Below are 18,240 nucleotides of genomic sequence, written 5' to 3' on the forward strand. Positions count from 1 at the left end.
ATCCGACTCTACCATTTTCTATCGAGTTTTCCCCTCGGTAAACGCGCGTTATTCGCGTCTCTCCACTCAAACGCGTTCCCTTAACACTTTTCTTCTCCCATTCGTCAGTATTGTAACCTAGACGATATATTAGTTTTACCGATGATTACATTGGACAGGATCACTGATGATTCAAGGACGTCTCGACACTCCATTCTTCTAGAAAATGGATTTCCAAGTGCGATCGTTTATGACCTATCTTTCTATCTGTCTTTTTCTCTTTCTATATATGTATGTATATATATATATTTCTATCTTACTTTCTCTATCTCATTCTTTTCTTGTCTATGATGGATGTTTTTCATAACTTTCCTCGCACACGTTATTGATTTTTCTCATAATGATGATGAAGATATCTCTTACTCGCGAAACTCGAAATAACTGATCCTCCATTTTCTGATTTAAAAGTTAAGAGTACTTACGAGTAAGAAATGGCGATGTATGGTGATAATAAAAAGATAAAAGAAGGATAACGAATAATGAAGAGATATATGGGGATTATTAAGATACGTATACGGAGTTTATGTTTTAACGAATGAACGATTGATCGCATATTCTCTTTCGTCTTAATAATACATATGTAAACGAATCGATCTTTCGACACATCGTACTCGGACGTAGTTTGCAATTTTTAGATTGATGATACAGCTGGCTTTTCGATCGTGCGTATTATTTCATGCCGGTGTCGGTAATCGAGCTTTACTAAAGGAAGTTCGCTAGAAGAATAGTAGGGTGGGTAGAAAAAGTTAGCTCGTATGTCGTCTATGAATCAACATACGAAGAACTCATCGATCGTTAGGACTATCAAGAGGCAAAGTCAAGTGGGTCACTGGCATGTTCGTATACCGTAACACGCGTATACAAACACAATAAACCCTATTGTTATGTATATACGGTATATACGTACGTACGTATGTATAAACTGTGGAAACATTGTTTTTACGTAAAATCGAGCGTCATCGGGTAATTTCGAATAGAAAACGAAACCGTACGATTACGAAAGAGAGAAAGAAAGAAAGAGAGAGAGAGAGAGAGAGAGAGAGAGAGAGAGAGAGAGAGAGAGAGAGAGAGACAACGTCTTCGTTGTAAGACTAAACAGATCTCTTATACATATTTTCTACCTCCTTCTTCCAATTAATGCGACGCACTTTTAAAAAGTTATCTCGTAAATTTCTGTTGAGAATTCGTCGAGGGATAAGCATGTGTTTCGACGCGACGCATTCTCTATCTGTTCCTCTCTCTCTCTCTCTCTCTCTCTCTCTCGTATATATACATACTCAGTCACGTTATACAGTCTGTCGCGACGAGAAATGGCGGAGACACGAAGAGAAGGTGGCGGGTCTTTCTACATTTACTTCTGTCCTGCGGAATCATTACTACGTCTCGAGTTAAGCGAAGCGAGAACGCCCGTTGACGGCAGCCGTTGATGCGTTAAAGGTACGAGAAGAGATGCACCTCTCTCTCTTTCTCTCTCTCTCTCTCTTTCTCTTTCTCTTTCTCTCACTCTTTTTTTCTAGATCGTCAAGGCGACCCATTCATAACTCGTGCATCGTAATTGACGAGCCATGTGAAAGGAAGATCGTCGACGAGCAAATCTTATCGTCTGGTATTATGTAAATTTTTGCATTACGTCTAACGGTCATTCTGTAAACGAGTCTTGAACGAAGCTCGTGAAAGGGAGACATATTTTTCTTTTTTTCTTTTTTATCATATAGATTTCCTTTCGTTAACGTTCGTAAGATGTTCATTGAACAATACCAGGTGATTATTATAATTTATTGCGAATACGGTCAATCTTCTGATAGTATTACCAATGGAATCAGAAGGTAGGTTCGGATAGCTCTGTTCAACATTATAATAATTTAGCAGCGAACCGTGCCGAAGGCATACGATTGGCTAACCGAACATGCATGATCGGTTCGTATTCAATGCGAAATTCATGCAACTCAGGATGGTAGATGCAAACCGAAAGTGTACGCATCGAACGAGGTAGCTATTGAATTGTTCTGATTTTTTTTTATTTCTCGTTTTATTTCTCTCTCTCTCTCTCTCTCTCTCTCTCTCTCTGTTTCTGTTTCTTTTTCTTTTTCTTTGTCGATAAAAATATAATCATTGGATATAAACGAATAAATCTCTAGTTCATTCGTTTAGAAATTCTTGAAATTACAAAAACAAATATCTTTTTACCTCTTTCCTTGGAAACGAAATAATTTGAAAGCAAATAGCATTAATTGACATCAAAGGGATCAACAGGAAAGAGTTTTCTTTTTTCTTTCTTTTTTTTTTTTTTTGTTCTCAATAAGAAGCAATATTCAGTATTAAACGTATTTCGATAATCCTTTTAAAAGCTATTGTAGGATCAGTGAAGAGTATCCGCTTACGCGATAGCCCGTTTGTACTATGTTATATAATGCTCTATTGTATTGTTCTAATATAACAAAAAATTCATGGCAGCGAAACGATCGATATTGCTCTCGAGGATATTCCGTTAATTGAGTCGGTAAGTTGGCATAAAGGAGAGAAAACGATATAGAAAGTAATCTTAACGGTGCAACTGTGCAAAGGAGGAGAGCAACGTTCTAGTTTTCAAGATGAAAATAGAATCCTAAAAGGATCGGAGATTTCACGGGATAATAAATACGATTGTATCGATGATACTCGAAAATGTAACGGTGATGTTGCCAATTAAGCGAAGACTAAATTCTGCTTGATTTGCCTTTCGTTCTATATACATACGTATGTAATATATAAGTAGTATGTATGTATCTATGTGCGTTGGTTAATCTTGAACCGTCATATTGATTTATCAGATTCACGGTAATCGTACTCTGTTCGATGGACTTTGATATACTCCAATGTGTTCTATACAACAGGAGAAATTATATGTATGTATATATAATATATTATATACTATACATACATACATACATACATATATAATATATTATACGTATGTATATATATATACTATATGTATGTGTATATATACATATAGCATATATGTATATATATGTACATAGATAGATACTATACACGGTGGTACTCAGTTACCGATCGTTCGCACCGTTTCACCTCTTCTCATCCTTTTCCCTCTGTTCCTCCACCAACTCGTTCCTTCCTGACAACGTGTATCCGGTTACACCCCTAACCCTCGTAGCTTGGTGTTAAATGTGAGCTGACAGAAACACGTGTAACTTTCAATTGACTGAGCAGTCACTCGAAGATTTGCAACGGGGTTCCTTAATTGGGTTAAACGAATTTGGTCGGATCGTATGCACTGTCCACGAATATATACACACACACACACACACACCCTAATGCGTTTTACTAAAGTAAGAGTTTAAGAGCCGAAGGACGGCTTCGTATTGTGTATTGGTGCGATAAGACGAGTGGGACGACGTTGGTTATTCTAAAGGGTTGTAACATTTTCGAAGGGTCGAAATTAAAGACAGACACACGTAGAATAAACGAACCCCTCCAACAAAATCTATTTCGACGCTCCGTTGGTATACGATTGTGAAGATGAAAACCAAAAAAAAAAAAAAGAAAGAAAGAAAGGGGTACGAGGATAAATGGGGTGTACGATCTGATTTACTCCGCGGAGAGAGGAACAAAACGAAAAGATAAAGAAAAGCAAAAAAAGAAACACAAAATTCGAAGAATCCTTGTAATGTAGAAGGGTAACAAAGTGTAATGTTTGAAAGAGATAGATTTCATTTTAATCAAAGACGTTCTATATACGATATTTCTATCTCGTGAAGGGAAAAGTGTTGAGACTCGAAGTTAAAGTATTTTCAATATCAACATCGCGTCGTAGTCGTGGTGTATCATCGAGTTGAAAAAGAGGAAACGACGAAGTAGAGGGTTGGAGTGAGAACGAATTCGAGACAAGCGACCGTCTGTCTATCTATCTGTCTGTCTGTCTGTCTGTCTGTCTGTCTGTCTGTCTGTCTGTTTGTCTGTCTGTCTGGCTGGTTGGCTGGCTGGCTGGCTGCTTGGCTGGGCTGACTGACTGGCGGAGGAGGATTCGTTATGAGGCAAGGCTTCCCTTGCTTTAATGGAATAAAGCACCGGAAAAAAGTACCGCCTTCCTCTCGCGGGATTCCGCTTGTAAACGATATTATTACGAGGTCGCGCTTAAATATCTCTGTGCCTTCATCATCCTGCCGAGGACTTTCTATTTAGTTCGACGGCATAGAAAGGGGATGAAGTTTTCGCCCTCCCCGATACCGGCCACCTCTTTATAATCCATGCTTCATTCGGCATGCAATATCGTTGGATGCTTTTAGAAGGAATATATATATATATATATATATATATATACATATATCTCAAATGAAAAGATTCGAATGCTATTTACTAATAAAATCGTTGTGAAATGAGAAAATACGTTCGTGGTTACTCCTTTGTTCCTGTTAATTATATTTTTCGGATCAACGAATTTATTATTTATAAATAGATTTTTGAAATTTGTAGGAATGTTAGAATATGAGAAGGGATGATTGAATCGATAAGAAAAAAAAAAGGATAAATGTATGGAAGATTTATAAAAAGGATATTCTGCGATTAGAACGTAATGAGAAACGAATTGAAAGGAGATATGATCGATTACGAAAATTATTATCGAGGTTCTATTATTTCTAATTTGATTCGTTGTACAAGTGATGAAGAAAATGATTTTATATCTGTTGTTAGTACTTTACAGGATAATTTTAAAAGATGCTTTGAGTTTTGAGAAAATTGAGATTTAGAAACGTCAAAACGAAAATAATTTAGAGAACAAAAAAAAATTCAACTTTAGATAGAAAAATTGTGTCTAATATCTGTAAAGATATCGTTGCCGATCGATTGGATTCATTGATTGAAGATTGATGAATTCAAGATCGAAGATTGTATAATTTAAATGAAAGACAAGAAAATCTATCGATATAAAATAAATTGTCAATTTAAAAAAAATGTCTTTTAATTAATTGATAAGAGAAACGAGCGAAAATCGTTAGCAAATAAAACGTTGTAATATCGCACTCATTTCCAGACAGTTTTATCGTATGGGTAATGATTTTCAACCGCGACTCGTTTGTTATATACGTAATTATTTTCTATAGGTTACGTTAATTAATAAACAGTAATGGCTGTGTAATAAAGGTTATGGAGCTGGCACGTCGATTTAATTGCAGGCACTGTACGTTCTACCCGGCTCGAGGACATTTTTATACGCACTAACGCGTCGGAAGTACTTCGTTAGCTCGAGTATTAATCGAGACAGTCGTATGTTGCTAATATATACCTACTAGAGATTAGGATAAATAGAAAAGTAAATGTTACATAGCATTAGTATAATCAATGAGTTCGCGAAAAAAAGTCTCTGAGTGATTTTGATCGAAGTTTTGAAATATGTAACTTTGAATTAACGTAACCAATATATTTGCGAAAAGTACAAAGATTGACCCTTTGAACGTAAGCGAACAATCGGGGTGACTTCGATAAGATCCCTTTCGCTTTGCTCGTGCAAAACAGAATCGTAAAGTTCACTGGTTGTACGGCCTTGGAACGTCGTATAGTAAATTGATAGCGATAAGATCTGCTCGTCTCTTGGTTTATTTGGTCGTAGAGACACGACTCCGAGGGCTGTGGCTATGTACCGGCCAAATGGCAAGATTATTTTAAGGCGTATCTCGCTCTTATGCGATTTCACGAAGCATCGTCGACGAGAAGAACCTCAACGTCTGTGGTTTTCACTAAGACCCAGAGTAAGATTCACCATGGAAGAGAGTAGTTTCGACGTAAGAAAAAGAACCGTGTCTGCTGATGGTTTCTTTGCGATATCTTTCCGGGTAAATATTAGGCGGATACGTGCACTGTAGGCAGCTCCAATGTTTTCACTTAATATCTTCTGAATGTAGAGCCAACTTGCAACCAGTATTCAAGGAAAAGCCATTGCGAGAGCCATTTTCCGTGAACAGTGAGAGATGTCGCCTTTGAGATAGACCACAGACCTCTGCGAATAAACGAACCATACTTGTCTAGGGGGATTTAAGGAAGTTGCTACTCAGTCAGTTTCTTAACTCTTAACAGGACAACGGACCGTCATTGAAACATTTTATACGTTTCGTTAGAATCTATTAGAATTGGATTTTACTTTGAACTTATTATCGAATTTAATAGAGATCCAATGAGATCTTTTCAAATACTTTTTTGAATAAGAAAATAGGAAGATAAGGCGTCTGGTGGTAACGCGGAAACTTCTCTTATCATTATCGAACTTGGTTTAAGAAATCTTGTTAAGAAGATCCTTCCAAGTATTTAATTCGATACAGCAGTTGATAGTCTCCGAAATGATTTATTTTCGATCGTCTCCTCGGCGATAATTATCTATAGATATTCTCCTGCTGTAAAAAACAATTTTATTGTAATAAAAATAACGTCGACAGTATTTTCCTTAAATAAAAACGGTTTCGTTTGACATTCTTTGTAAGTTATCGACGAAGTACAAGAAACATGAAAGAACGTTAAAGGACAGATCATTGGAATACTTGCTTTGGAAATATTAATGTACAATGGAAGAAAATTCGTGCTACGATGAGGGTCTTTCTTTATCTTTATCTCTCTCTCTCTCTCTCTCTCTCTCTCTCTCTCTCTCTCTTTCTCTTTCTCTTTGTGTAATTTCTGGATTCTCTTTCATGGTAAAGTTTTAAAATCACGAGCTGCTGGCTTCAAAGCAAACGAGGAGTAGGGTAGGGGTCAGGGGTGAAAGAGAAGGCCGATCGGCTATCCGGTAAAGAGGGGAGGCGGTTGTAAGAACAAGGGGAGGAAGTCTGTTAATAGTTCGTTATTAAAATAAGAGAGGCAGACGAGTGGGGTACGCAGCTTGCAGCTGGAATAAAAAAAAAAAAAAATATCTACTACCGAGTTATTATTGAACGCCTTGCGATGCTTACGTAACCAGAATTTTTCTACGCTCGATAAACGATAAATTTGTGTGGTCGTTGCTTTTTTTTTTGTTTTTGTTTTTGTTTCTTTCTTTCTTTTTATTCTTTTTAACGACAACGAAGAATCGCATAAAAAGTATTTCGATAATAGTCATTTCCCGTTCGAAGATAAATAGTATGGAGGTCCAATGGTAGATATCCACGTGGAGAACGTTTTCTTTTTTAATCGCAACAAACGACGTGATAAAAGAGTCGATTTGAAAAGTCGCTTTCGTGATTATCGTTGTCACGGCGTGCGATCTTTGTTGGCTCACCGCCAAAAATCACAGATGTATTCTGGAATCGCGAATAATCGTAGTAGCATCGAGTATTTGGATACCGGTGGTACGAGTTAATTAAGCGCCCATTCGTTTCTCTCTCTCTCTCTTTCTCTTTATCTATCTATCTATCTTTAGCTTCCTCTCTCACTTTTTCTACCCTTTCTCCTTCTCTCTCACTTTCGAGGGGCGCGAAAACTTTTGTTTCCAACTCCCTTCCTTCCCTCGTGACTTCTGTACGATTCATGTAACTGGCAGGAGCTTAATTTGCGATGGTTAGCAAAAAATTACTCGAAAAACAAACCCAGCGGGGTAAAAGAGGAACCACGAAAATTTGACCGCAGCTGGACGGTTATCTCCATTATCGTTCGTTTCTTCTTTTCTTTTTTCTTTTTTTTTTCTGTCGCCATTTCGAGGAGAGTTAGAATTATCGGAAATTGTCGTGGTCGTAACCAATTCGATCTACTATATACGTATATCGATATTAATCGGATATCATTCGCTTAAAAACGAATCTTCTTCATTTCTTTTTTTGCTTTCGTTGGGTAATCTTTAAAAGCAAAACAAAAAAAAAAGAATACAAAAAGGAAAGAAAAAAAGGAAAAAAAAAAAGAAAGATAGAATCATAGTAGAAATTATTACGGACTCTCTCTCTCTCTCTCTCTCTCTCTCTCTCTCTCTCTCTCTCTCTCTCTCTCTCTCTCTCTCTCTCTCGATTTAAAGTAGATAACAGAGATCGAGTTAGGTCTATTCGCAATGGCCACGGATACTTCCTGAGTCTCCTAATTTATTATCCCAGCAAGACGATACTTAGAGGTACTTACATATCGTATGCACATGCTACACACATACGAGATATATATTCACATATAGGCATACACAGACCACAAAGACACGTATCAATGGAAACTTTTACTTGCCGTAAAATTCGTAGTCTTTCTTCGTGCTAGTGCTTGTTTTCTCTCCGTCTTGAGCTCGAGGAATACGAATCGTCGTCGTTCTTACACGGAGACAGCGGTAGATTATCGTCGACGGTGCAGCAATTCTCCTGGCATGACACGTTGCAATATTTCAACGCCGCCTTCACGATATTTTTTTCTTTCTTTTTTTTTTCTCTTCTTTTTTCTTTCTTTTCTTTTCTCTCTCTCTTTTTTTTTTTGTCTTCTTTTTTTATACTCGGTGCGCGCGCGCTCACACTTGGGTGTTGTTGCATCGTGAGAGGAAAGAGAACAGAGGAAACGTCAAGGAATGACTTCGGTCGTAGGTACGCGCTAGTCACCTCAACTGAAGTGACTACGAACGAACGTATCTCGATGATTCCGACCGCAAGAAAGTTTCTTCCATCGTAAATAAAGGCACGACTCTTTCTTTGTTCGTGAAAAGCTTTTCTACACTAACACGAACTAGAGATCATCTGTTTCGTAGTCGTAGTCTCTTGGTGCTTTTTACTATCTAAAAAAAGAAAAAAAAAAAAGAAGAAAAGGAACGAAAGAGGACAGAAGTTACGTTTATAAGGAAGAGCAATATTTTTGCTAAAAGAGAAAAGAGAAAAATTAAAAATATAAAGAATAAAGAAAGAAAGAAAGAAAGAAAGAAAGAAAGAAAGAAAGGAAAACGAAGGTGTTTCTTAATTTACGATTTTCTCGTGTATATCGCGTGCTCGTCACGATCTTCGCGTGTCTAAATATGTACTGTACGGAGACTGAAAGAGAGGGTTGAGTGATACGAAAAGAGACGAAGAAAAAGTGAAAAGGAAGAAGGAGAGATTGAAAAGCCAGCGAAACGCTCTCGCGAGTCGCTCGCTCATCGTACGATCTCGATTGCGCTAGCTCGCGAGGGGAAAGAAGTTTCTCTTTCAGTAGTGCTTACCAAAAAATGGCGACCCTTGGAAGGCCTTGAAAAGCCATCACCGCTGATAAATAAAACGTTAGCACTGCACCATTGCCGCCGACTGTTTGCTTCAGCTCGTATTCTTATTCCATGTATGTGTATATGTACGTACATATATATATATATATATATATATATACGTGTGTGTGTGTGTGTGTGTGCGAATACGTACAGTGTACGCTAAACTTCAACCCTTTTTCTTTTTTGCACGGGGTGCGTTCGAGGATGAGGGAGAAGGAAGAGAAGAGGGATGCTTGGACGGATGCATCGTCTTCGTGAACGTATGTACGTATGTATGATGTACGCACACTTACGAAATCGTCTCGAGCATAGCACTCGTTTCGCTATGCTGTCGTAGCCGCTGGTATACTTCGCTCGAACAAAGGAGACTTCCGTTCCTATCCTCCCCTTTCCACACCACGTACGTCTTACCACCCTATTCTTCACATACGCTTTCCACGATACGGTCTTCTACGGCAAACCTCTTATCTCCTACTTCGATTCTCTTCTATATCTCTTCTATATCCTTATTTTTACGATCGACTAGCCTCGAAACCTATGTACTTACATGTTATAATACTATACATGTTCAACAGAAATTGCTTTGGGATGTACTGTTTTGGAAATTTGTAGAAAAATCTCTAGATGTATATGTATATATAATTATATACATATATATATATATATATATATACGAATGTAAAGCCGGTGTCTGGTATTTATAACATGATATTTATGTTAGATAGTCATGTGTTAATGAAAGTGACGAAGAATCTCTCGCTGATATATACGTGCATCAGTTATCAGCAACATTTTTCAATGCTTATATACGAATAGATGTGAATACAGATTTCGTTGAGAATCACAACGTACCGAAAAGATTTTTCAAAATTATTATCAATCCTAGAATAACGACGAAAGTATCTTGATGCGTTATTATATCTAATATACATTTCCAAACGCATTATTAACATTATATATTTATTTAAAAAATAGCGATTGGTCCGGAGGGATATTTGAAAAGTAATTAAATGAAAGCAAAAAGAAAAAAAGAAAAAAAGAACGTTTGATTGGTTCGCTTTGAATCGACGTCAAGAAAACGAAGGCAATTCCGTATATTTACTCGATTTCCAGATATCGTTTCCTGCTTTCTATTAAAGTGGATGACACGAAAGATTCTTCATTCGATATACCTGACACGCTCGAGATCGTCGAGTATTTAAGCGCGTTGACAATGCAAGAACGACGAGCAAGCAAGAAATATCTATGATGCATATATATAGACCCATACAATGAAAATTCATACACACACACACACACACACACACAAATACATACATACATACATACGTATATACGTATGTAGGATGTAGGATGTAGGAAGTCGAGTTTCCATCTCATCGAGGCGACGAACGTTCTCTTTCTCATTCTTAACAAATATAGGGTTCTCTTTTCAGTCAACGCCAGAGAAAGACAACGAGGAACGTTCTTTCCGAGAAATTGCATTGAACGCGGAGGATACCCTGTCGTATTTCTTTTCTTACTTTCCTGTGCAATAATACGACGATCCTGCAATGTGGAATGGATCGTCGTGACTATGGCAATGTCACCCACCCAATCCCACCACAATTTCTCCGTTGGTGTCATTACATCGCATGTTACAAGAAAACGAGAGAATGAACGAATGAACGAATGAACGAATGAACGAATGAACGAATGAACGAATGAATGAATGAACGAACGGAACGGAGTGGAATGGAATGGAATAGAACGGAACGGAACGGAACGGAACGGAACGAACGAAGGAACGAAGATGGAGGAGGAGACGAAGTGAAAGAGTCTCGTGCAATTTTCTTTTTTTTTCTTTTTCTTTTTGCTACGAACGTGTCGTTAAATACACGTCGTTTTGCTTCGAATGATACACCCAACACCTGCGTGTTTATTAAACTCCAACACTTATTTCTATAGGTTTTTTTCTTTATGAGAGTATATGTATGTATGATGTATTTATGTGTGTGTATGGTACGTTTGTGTGTTATCTTTATGGAGAATGAGTCATGGAAATTTATAAAAGCTCGTATCTCGATCGCTCTTGTTCTCTCTCTCTCTCTCTCTCTCTCTTTCTCTTTTTCTCTCTTGATGAACCCCAAACTCTTACTCGTTACATCTAATTAACGTACCTTAGAAGGCTTCAACCTTAAATATACCGAACTGTGATGTATCCTTCACGTTGGGTATTGTTCAAGGAAGAAGCCTTCGTTGCTTGCGTTCCTCTTTAATCTGATTCACGTAAATTTCCTTGCTTTTTTTTTTCCTTCATTTCTTTCTTTTTTTTTTTTTTAATTTTTTTTCTTGTTCTTTTTCTTTGTGTGTGTGTATGTTTTTTTTTTTTAATTATCGTTAGGCGCAAGAGTTTCAAGAAGATATTATTTTTATTCGAGTTCCCTTTTCAAATGCATTCGACCAGTAACTTACGAGTATCGTATTGAAATTTTGGATTGTTATTATCTCCGGTAGATATTTCTACTTATTTAAAACTGAGGAATTACACGAGTAACGATGTATCTTTGTATCAAGATACATATATATATATATATGTATAGTGTAATGTGTATCGTGAAAGAGAAGTTAAAAAGGAAGAAAGAAAAGAAAAGAAAAGAAAAGAAAAGAAAAGAAAAGAAAAGAAGAAAAGAGAAAAGAAAAGAAAAGAAAATAAGACATAAAACACTTTTACTCAGCTATTTTCTTTCATCGTCTTTTCGAGTTTCTCGATCTCGAGTATGAAAAGAAGAAATCTTTGTTTTTCTTTCGACTCGTGGACATCTCCGAAAGTACCAAGAAACTAAGCGACTGTAATCATGAAATAAAATATCCTTGTCGAGTTCAGAAGTCCTTCAGACGACTGATAGAAGTAACATCGAAAGATTCTAACCATTTCTTTCAATTTCCATGAACGTTGTTTCCCATAATAAAATAGATGCATTTAATCAGTCTTATTTCTTAAGTAAAAAACTAACTTTGAATACAATATAATTGTATTAATTGTAAATCATTAAGGAGAAGAATATGAAACGTTTATTTTGAAAATAGTTTAAGTCCATTCATTTTTAAATCATGATATTTAAGGATTTACGCTTGAATTAATTAAAAGATATTGATTATCGATAAACATGGTAGTATAATATTTGTATATTTAAAAAAATGTATATAATTTACTAACCCAATCAGTTTAATAAACATTATTTAAAAAGTAAGACGTTTTTTGTAATTATAAATGACTTGAGTCACTTTTAAAATAAATGAAATGACTTTTCTAATTTTTGAAGAAACATAACTCCTTCAAAAACAAATATAATATAGTTTTCAAATAAATAAAAAAGAAATTATAATTCTGTGTTGTATAAAAACATAACAATTATTCATTCTCAAAAGAATTGTACAGTCAAATTATATTTATATTCCTATTTTATAAATTCGTGAGATATTTAATATAATAATGATGTACAGATAGTATATATTGCAATAAGTCCATTATATCCCATCATATTCTCTTAACTAACTAACCTAACCTATTAACAAAATCTTACTGAATCTAAATATATTGTAAATCTATTAAAAATGAAATCTTATAAACGTTAACTCGATTATTTTGAAACGTAGCATTATAAATATTATAAATAATATAAACGTTAATTTGATTATTTTGCAAAATAGACTTAGGTTATTTTCAAAACAAATGTCTCATATATGTATACACATGTGTAAATAATATTGAAATTCCACGTAATGATGTATACCTATACATTAGTTCTTTTTTTGGCAAATATTTATATCTTTCTTTCTGTACATTTTACCTTCGGTATTTAGGATGTTCCTTTTCGAAAATTCTTGTAGTAAAACCGAACATTGTTTCGCGATAACATCGACCAGACAATTTCCGTAACGAAACCCGTTTAAACGTGCCATGACTGCACACTATATATCCCTGATCAAGACGTGTGTGTGTTTATACATATATATGTATATATATATATATATCTGTGTGTGTGTGTGTCTATACTTACCAGAGAAAGACGAATACCAGCTAGCTTCGTACACGAAACACAAGGAAGGATAAGAAGATGCGACGAACGAAGTCAGCTTTTTTTCGAGCACCCGTGTAAACTGAGAAAAGCAAGCATCATGTACGTTGGGAGGATTCTTGTCGCACAAGATTGTCCGTCTTTCGTTCTTTCTCGTAGCTTCTTTGTGCATCTGTTAAAAAAGATACATTGAATTTAAAAGTAAAGCTTCGTGTTAGAATAGATTAAATTAATTCTTTATAAAGTTATGTAACTTTAAAGTGTTATGTATTTTTACGTATATCTATAAATAAATAAATAAATAAATAAATATATATATATATATATATACACACATACATAGTATAATATAATACTATGATTTTTACATTATATAAGTTTTTATGTATTTTTCTAGATTTGTGTGTGTGTGTGTGTTTGTGCGCGTGTGTGTGTGTATGTGTATATATTTATATACTAATATATATTTATATAAATATAAACATTGTTATAAATAATTATGTTACGTAATACTGAAAAATATATATATATATATATCAACAAAATATATGAAGAATGTTACTCACAAATATCAATTCCAACGAAATGTTTTGTTCGATCGATTTTTGCCAGAGGCAGATTTCAAAGTGCGTGCTTTGATGTGTTTCGTTCAATCAGTAGATATTTTGCGATGCAAGCTTCAAACGATCAAGTTATTTCGATCGAAACTGTGAACTTTTTCGTCGTTGCTTAATGAAACGCTCGCGTTTGGTATTACCAACGATATTTAGTCATAAAGTTTAAATTGAATACTCATTAAAAACATGTATTATTGAATCGATAAAATTACGTGAATATTACAATATTATAAAGTATCTTTCTAAATAAGATCTTATTTATAATATTACTTTCATTTACATAAGATATAATAGTTATCTAAAACACCAATTACTAAAGTATAACCTATTTCGAAGAGTGACATTGGTTATCGTTTTTATACACACACACACACATATAAAGTCACGTTTCACAACAAAGTTTGTTAAACACATACATATATAATAAGAAACAATATGATTGGTTCGCATATCGACATCGACCAATCAAAAGTCACGAAGCGTAATAATTTGAGATAGTATTTCATTGGTCGAACAGAACTGTAATCATTTTAACTTCGTTGTCGAACGAGCGCGTACGTCGTCGTGTTCTCGGGAAAATTGTGAAAAAATCAACGTTTAATTGTGAATTATTGGTGAAATTTAATCTCCGAAGGAAAGCGAACTATTAAAGGAATGCGCGTAAGTACTATCTAACGAATTAATTCATTTTATATTAATAGACAAATCAAATTTCGACGAAAGATTACAATTCGAACGAGTGAATTCGATAATTCGAAAATCGTAGACGTGCGTCCGTAAAATTTGTTTCAAGAGATAAATAAGAAGATGAAATATGGCATAAAATGTTACTCAGATTGATTGAAACGAAATTTGCTTTGATATTTGTACATTTTTTGGTATTAAAATTTTCTCACTGTGACGAGGAATTTTTTCGAAGATAGGAAAAAAGATCGTGGGCTATCCCCCCTAGTGTGGACGGCCCTGGTCGTGAGTGACCGTTAAAAAAAAAACGAACATCGAACAAACGAAGATCGTTATTACGTTCGATCTTTAAGAAAGTAGTTCCGTTTGAGATCGCGTTCATTTGTTTCGATACGTTTCGTTGGTGGTTACTGCGACCATCGTGATTCGTTCGTTGTCATTACTCGTGTAATTTTTGTTCGAAGAAGAAATACCGGCGTAACGTAACATTTAAGACACTCCGAAACAATTGCTGCTCCACTAGGTAACAATAAATATCATAAATTTCGAATCACTGAGATATCGGCCATTACGATGATGATAAAAATTCGATAGGAGACTAGTACGAATTTGATAAATCTGATTTAATTTATTTTTATTTTTGATATCGTCGATGAGATGTCGATGTTAATTTTATTAGATTTATTTTCGTTATTTCAATGGATACAAATTTTGTTTTTTTATTTATTACGATATAAACGTAAATGGTGTAAAGATACGATAGAAGTCTGTTAATTTTGTTATATACGTGTGTATCGCGTCTTATATGGGTTAGGTAGAAAGAGCTAGAGGTGGAGGGGGAAATAAATGGTTAGGATCCGAGTAGTTCTATATATATTATATATTGTGTAGTCTCTCTCTCTCTATATATATAGAGTGTAGTTCTATATATATATATATATGATATGTGTATATATATATATACACATATATATATACTCGTTCACATAGTTGGAACAGGAGAGAAGCAAAACAATAGATGCGGTGAACAGAAGCGAGATGTGGTTGGTGTAGAAAGAAGAAAGGTGCCAGGAAAGTAAACGTAATAATATAAAATCGATTTGAATTCAACGTTTAAAGCTTCGAATGATAATTCAATCCCAATAGTCTATTTATTCGTAATTTATCTTTTTTTTTCTCTTTTTTTTTTTACTAATTTTAACGTATTATATGTTACAACGTAGTATATGTAATTTCGTTAAGGTTATGTCGTATAGAGATCATCGATGATATTTACATAAACATTCTATTTAATTTTTACAAACGTTGTTTATACGTACTAATTAAAAGTATCTATACTTTCAAATAAGTGTTATAATCTAAATAAATCGAAAATAACGACGACGGTTAATTATCTTTTATCTTAATGCAATATGCAATAATTTATGAATTTTATTACACTGAGTATATTGATTCGTGTTGAATTAATTTCTTTGCAAGTCTACGTGTATACCATACAGAAGATTTTTATACGAATGCTTCTTTAATATCAGATATGCGTATTAACGTGAGATCATTTGTGATGTTTTTAAATTTAAATATATTCACGTAGTAATATCCCGACGAGCATTTTCTTTTCTTTTCTTTTCTTTTTTTTTCCTTTTTTCTTTTTTTTTTTTTTTTTCTTTCTAGGGTGACGTAGCTCGAACGTGATGTTTTATAAAGTACTGTACGTGTTGTGTTTGTTCGTAGGAAGCCTGTAAGCAGGGAGACACCCTTGTAGACTCCGTCCTGCGTCGTTCAATGGAGAAGTCACGAGATAATTGTACATATATACGTACGTGTACGCGTTTTGATATTAACGTTCCGTACGAAAAAGAGTGAGAGAACAAAAAAAAAGAAAGCATCGTCTAGCGAGAGTCTCGTGAAAATTATGCTTTCTAAATATTTAGCTACGTATTTATCTTGATTAAAATTGTCCAAGTAATTTAAATATATATTTATATAAAGTATACTTGGATAATTGATACTAATTAGAATTTTTTTCTTTTCTTTTCTTTTTTTTTTCTTTCTTTCTTTTTGCAGATTTTTCTATTCTCTCTAATATTATTTAATAAATGCGACGAATAGGATAAGTTTAGGATACATGGAATAACGTAGTGTATAGTGTATCAATTGAAAAGAAAGTTTTTCGATTTTTATCTAAGAGTATTGGATCGATAAAAGTAGAATCAAAACATTATCGAGTATTTACTTTGATCGTTTCTCTACGTCCCGAATGATGATATTGTTCAAGCGAACGTACTTGAGATAGAGTCAGTGGACAAGAGAAAAGTATCGAAGTTTCTTTCAATTTTCTCGAGGCAATACGCAATAACGGTAATACAAAGTTCTGTTAGAAGATTTCTTTACTATTTAACGTTAAGTAAATAACGTCGTATTAATTAATCATTTACAAAGTTTATTTATTTCGCGTATCGATAAGAAAAAAAAAAAAAAAAAAAGAAGATGATTTTAATATCCTTCGTGTAGCTAATATATAAACGAAATCTTTGCAAAAATTAATTTTATTTTCTTCTCTTAAACATTTAATAACACATATAATAATTAAAAAAAAAAAAAGAAAAAGAAAAAGAAAAAGAAAAAAAAAAAGAAAAAAAAAATTCTCCGTGTTAAAGTAACGCCATTTAGAGTATTTAGTTCACAACATTATCATAAACATCTCGATAGAAATATCCTCGTGAGAGGATAATAACGGGAGGTGATAAAAAAGTAGGTCTTTTACAAAGTAAAAACAGATGTTCGATGTTTCACAAACTAATCGTAGTTAGAAGATCTCCGATTATCCGTCGACGTTCGGATCTCGACGATTATCTCTTGGTAATCTCGAAAGTGACGTTTACGCGGTGCGAAGAGAGAGAAAGGGCGAAAGGGAGTGAGTCGGTGGTGTGTCGCGTGTATTCGCTTGGTGCACATGGGGTATTTCGAGCGAAAAAGAGAAAGAGAAAGAGAGAAAGAGAGAGAGAAAGAGAAAGAGAGAGAGAGAGAGAAAGAGACTAGTAAAAGGAAGAAGGAAAAGGAAGAGACGTACATGGGGTCCCATATATACTCGTTCGGTTTCTGTGGAAGATGAGAGAGCGAGGGAGAAGTATAAGGGTGGGGTGGGAGGGGTGGGTGAGGGGGTGGGGGGTGGAACAGAGATCCAAAGGAGAATCGCGCGCGGGCAGTGCACGCGCAGCCGCCGGGACGCGCGCATCCCGTGCTGCTTTTGCGCTGTTACGAACGTTCCGGAGTAGGAGCCCGCGAAATCACGATCCTCACTGCACTGTGCAACGTGCTATCGTCAAGGTGTTTTCTCTAGATATACTGACATTTATATAAATATATATAAAATATATAAATATAAAAAAAAAAAAAAGAAAAAAAGTAGCGTAGTACTAGTAAGTGCGTCGTATTAGATCGAATCGTTATCCCGAAGAAATTTTGTTTTTATACGGACTAAGAGAAGAACTGAGTTTTCATTTGATAATGATCGTCCGAAGATGCGCAAGTTTTCAAAGATTAGCTATTACGTGGATATAGAGATAAGATACTTATTGAAATCTAGTAGATAGTGTAGATTTAAATTAGATTAGTTGGAGCGATGTCAACGGAGTTCAATGGAGTTTTAATATCGTAGAGGATCGGTCGTTTATGTTGAAGA

At 34.9% G+C, this 18,240-nt stretch overlaps 1 long non-coding RNA gene across 1 annotated transcript; it reads right to left on the reverse strand.

Annotated features, from left to right (window-relative positions):
* Window positions 1–13,002: 13,002 nt before the first annotated feature.
* LOC122628345 lies at window positions 13,003–13,999 on the reverse strand. Its single transcript, XR_006327008.1, has 3 exons — window positions 13,824–13,999; window positions 13,240–13,429; window positions 13,003–13,160 (listed from the first exon to the last, which is right to left on the reverse strand). It is a non-coding gene; the product is annotated as an uncharacterized LOC122628345 (long non-coding RNA).
* Window positions 14,000–18,240: the final 4,241 nt, after the last annotated feature.

Source organism: Vespula pensylvanica, chromosome 4 (assembly GCF_014466175.1).
Source record: "Vespula pensylvanica isolate Volc-1 chromosome 4, ASM1446617v1, whole genome shotgun sequence".
NCBI classification, from domain to species: Eukaryota; Metazoa; Arthropoda; class Insecta; order Hymenoptera; family Vespidae; genus Vespula; species Vespula pensylvanica.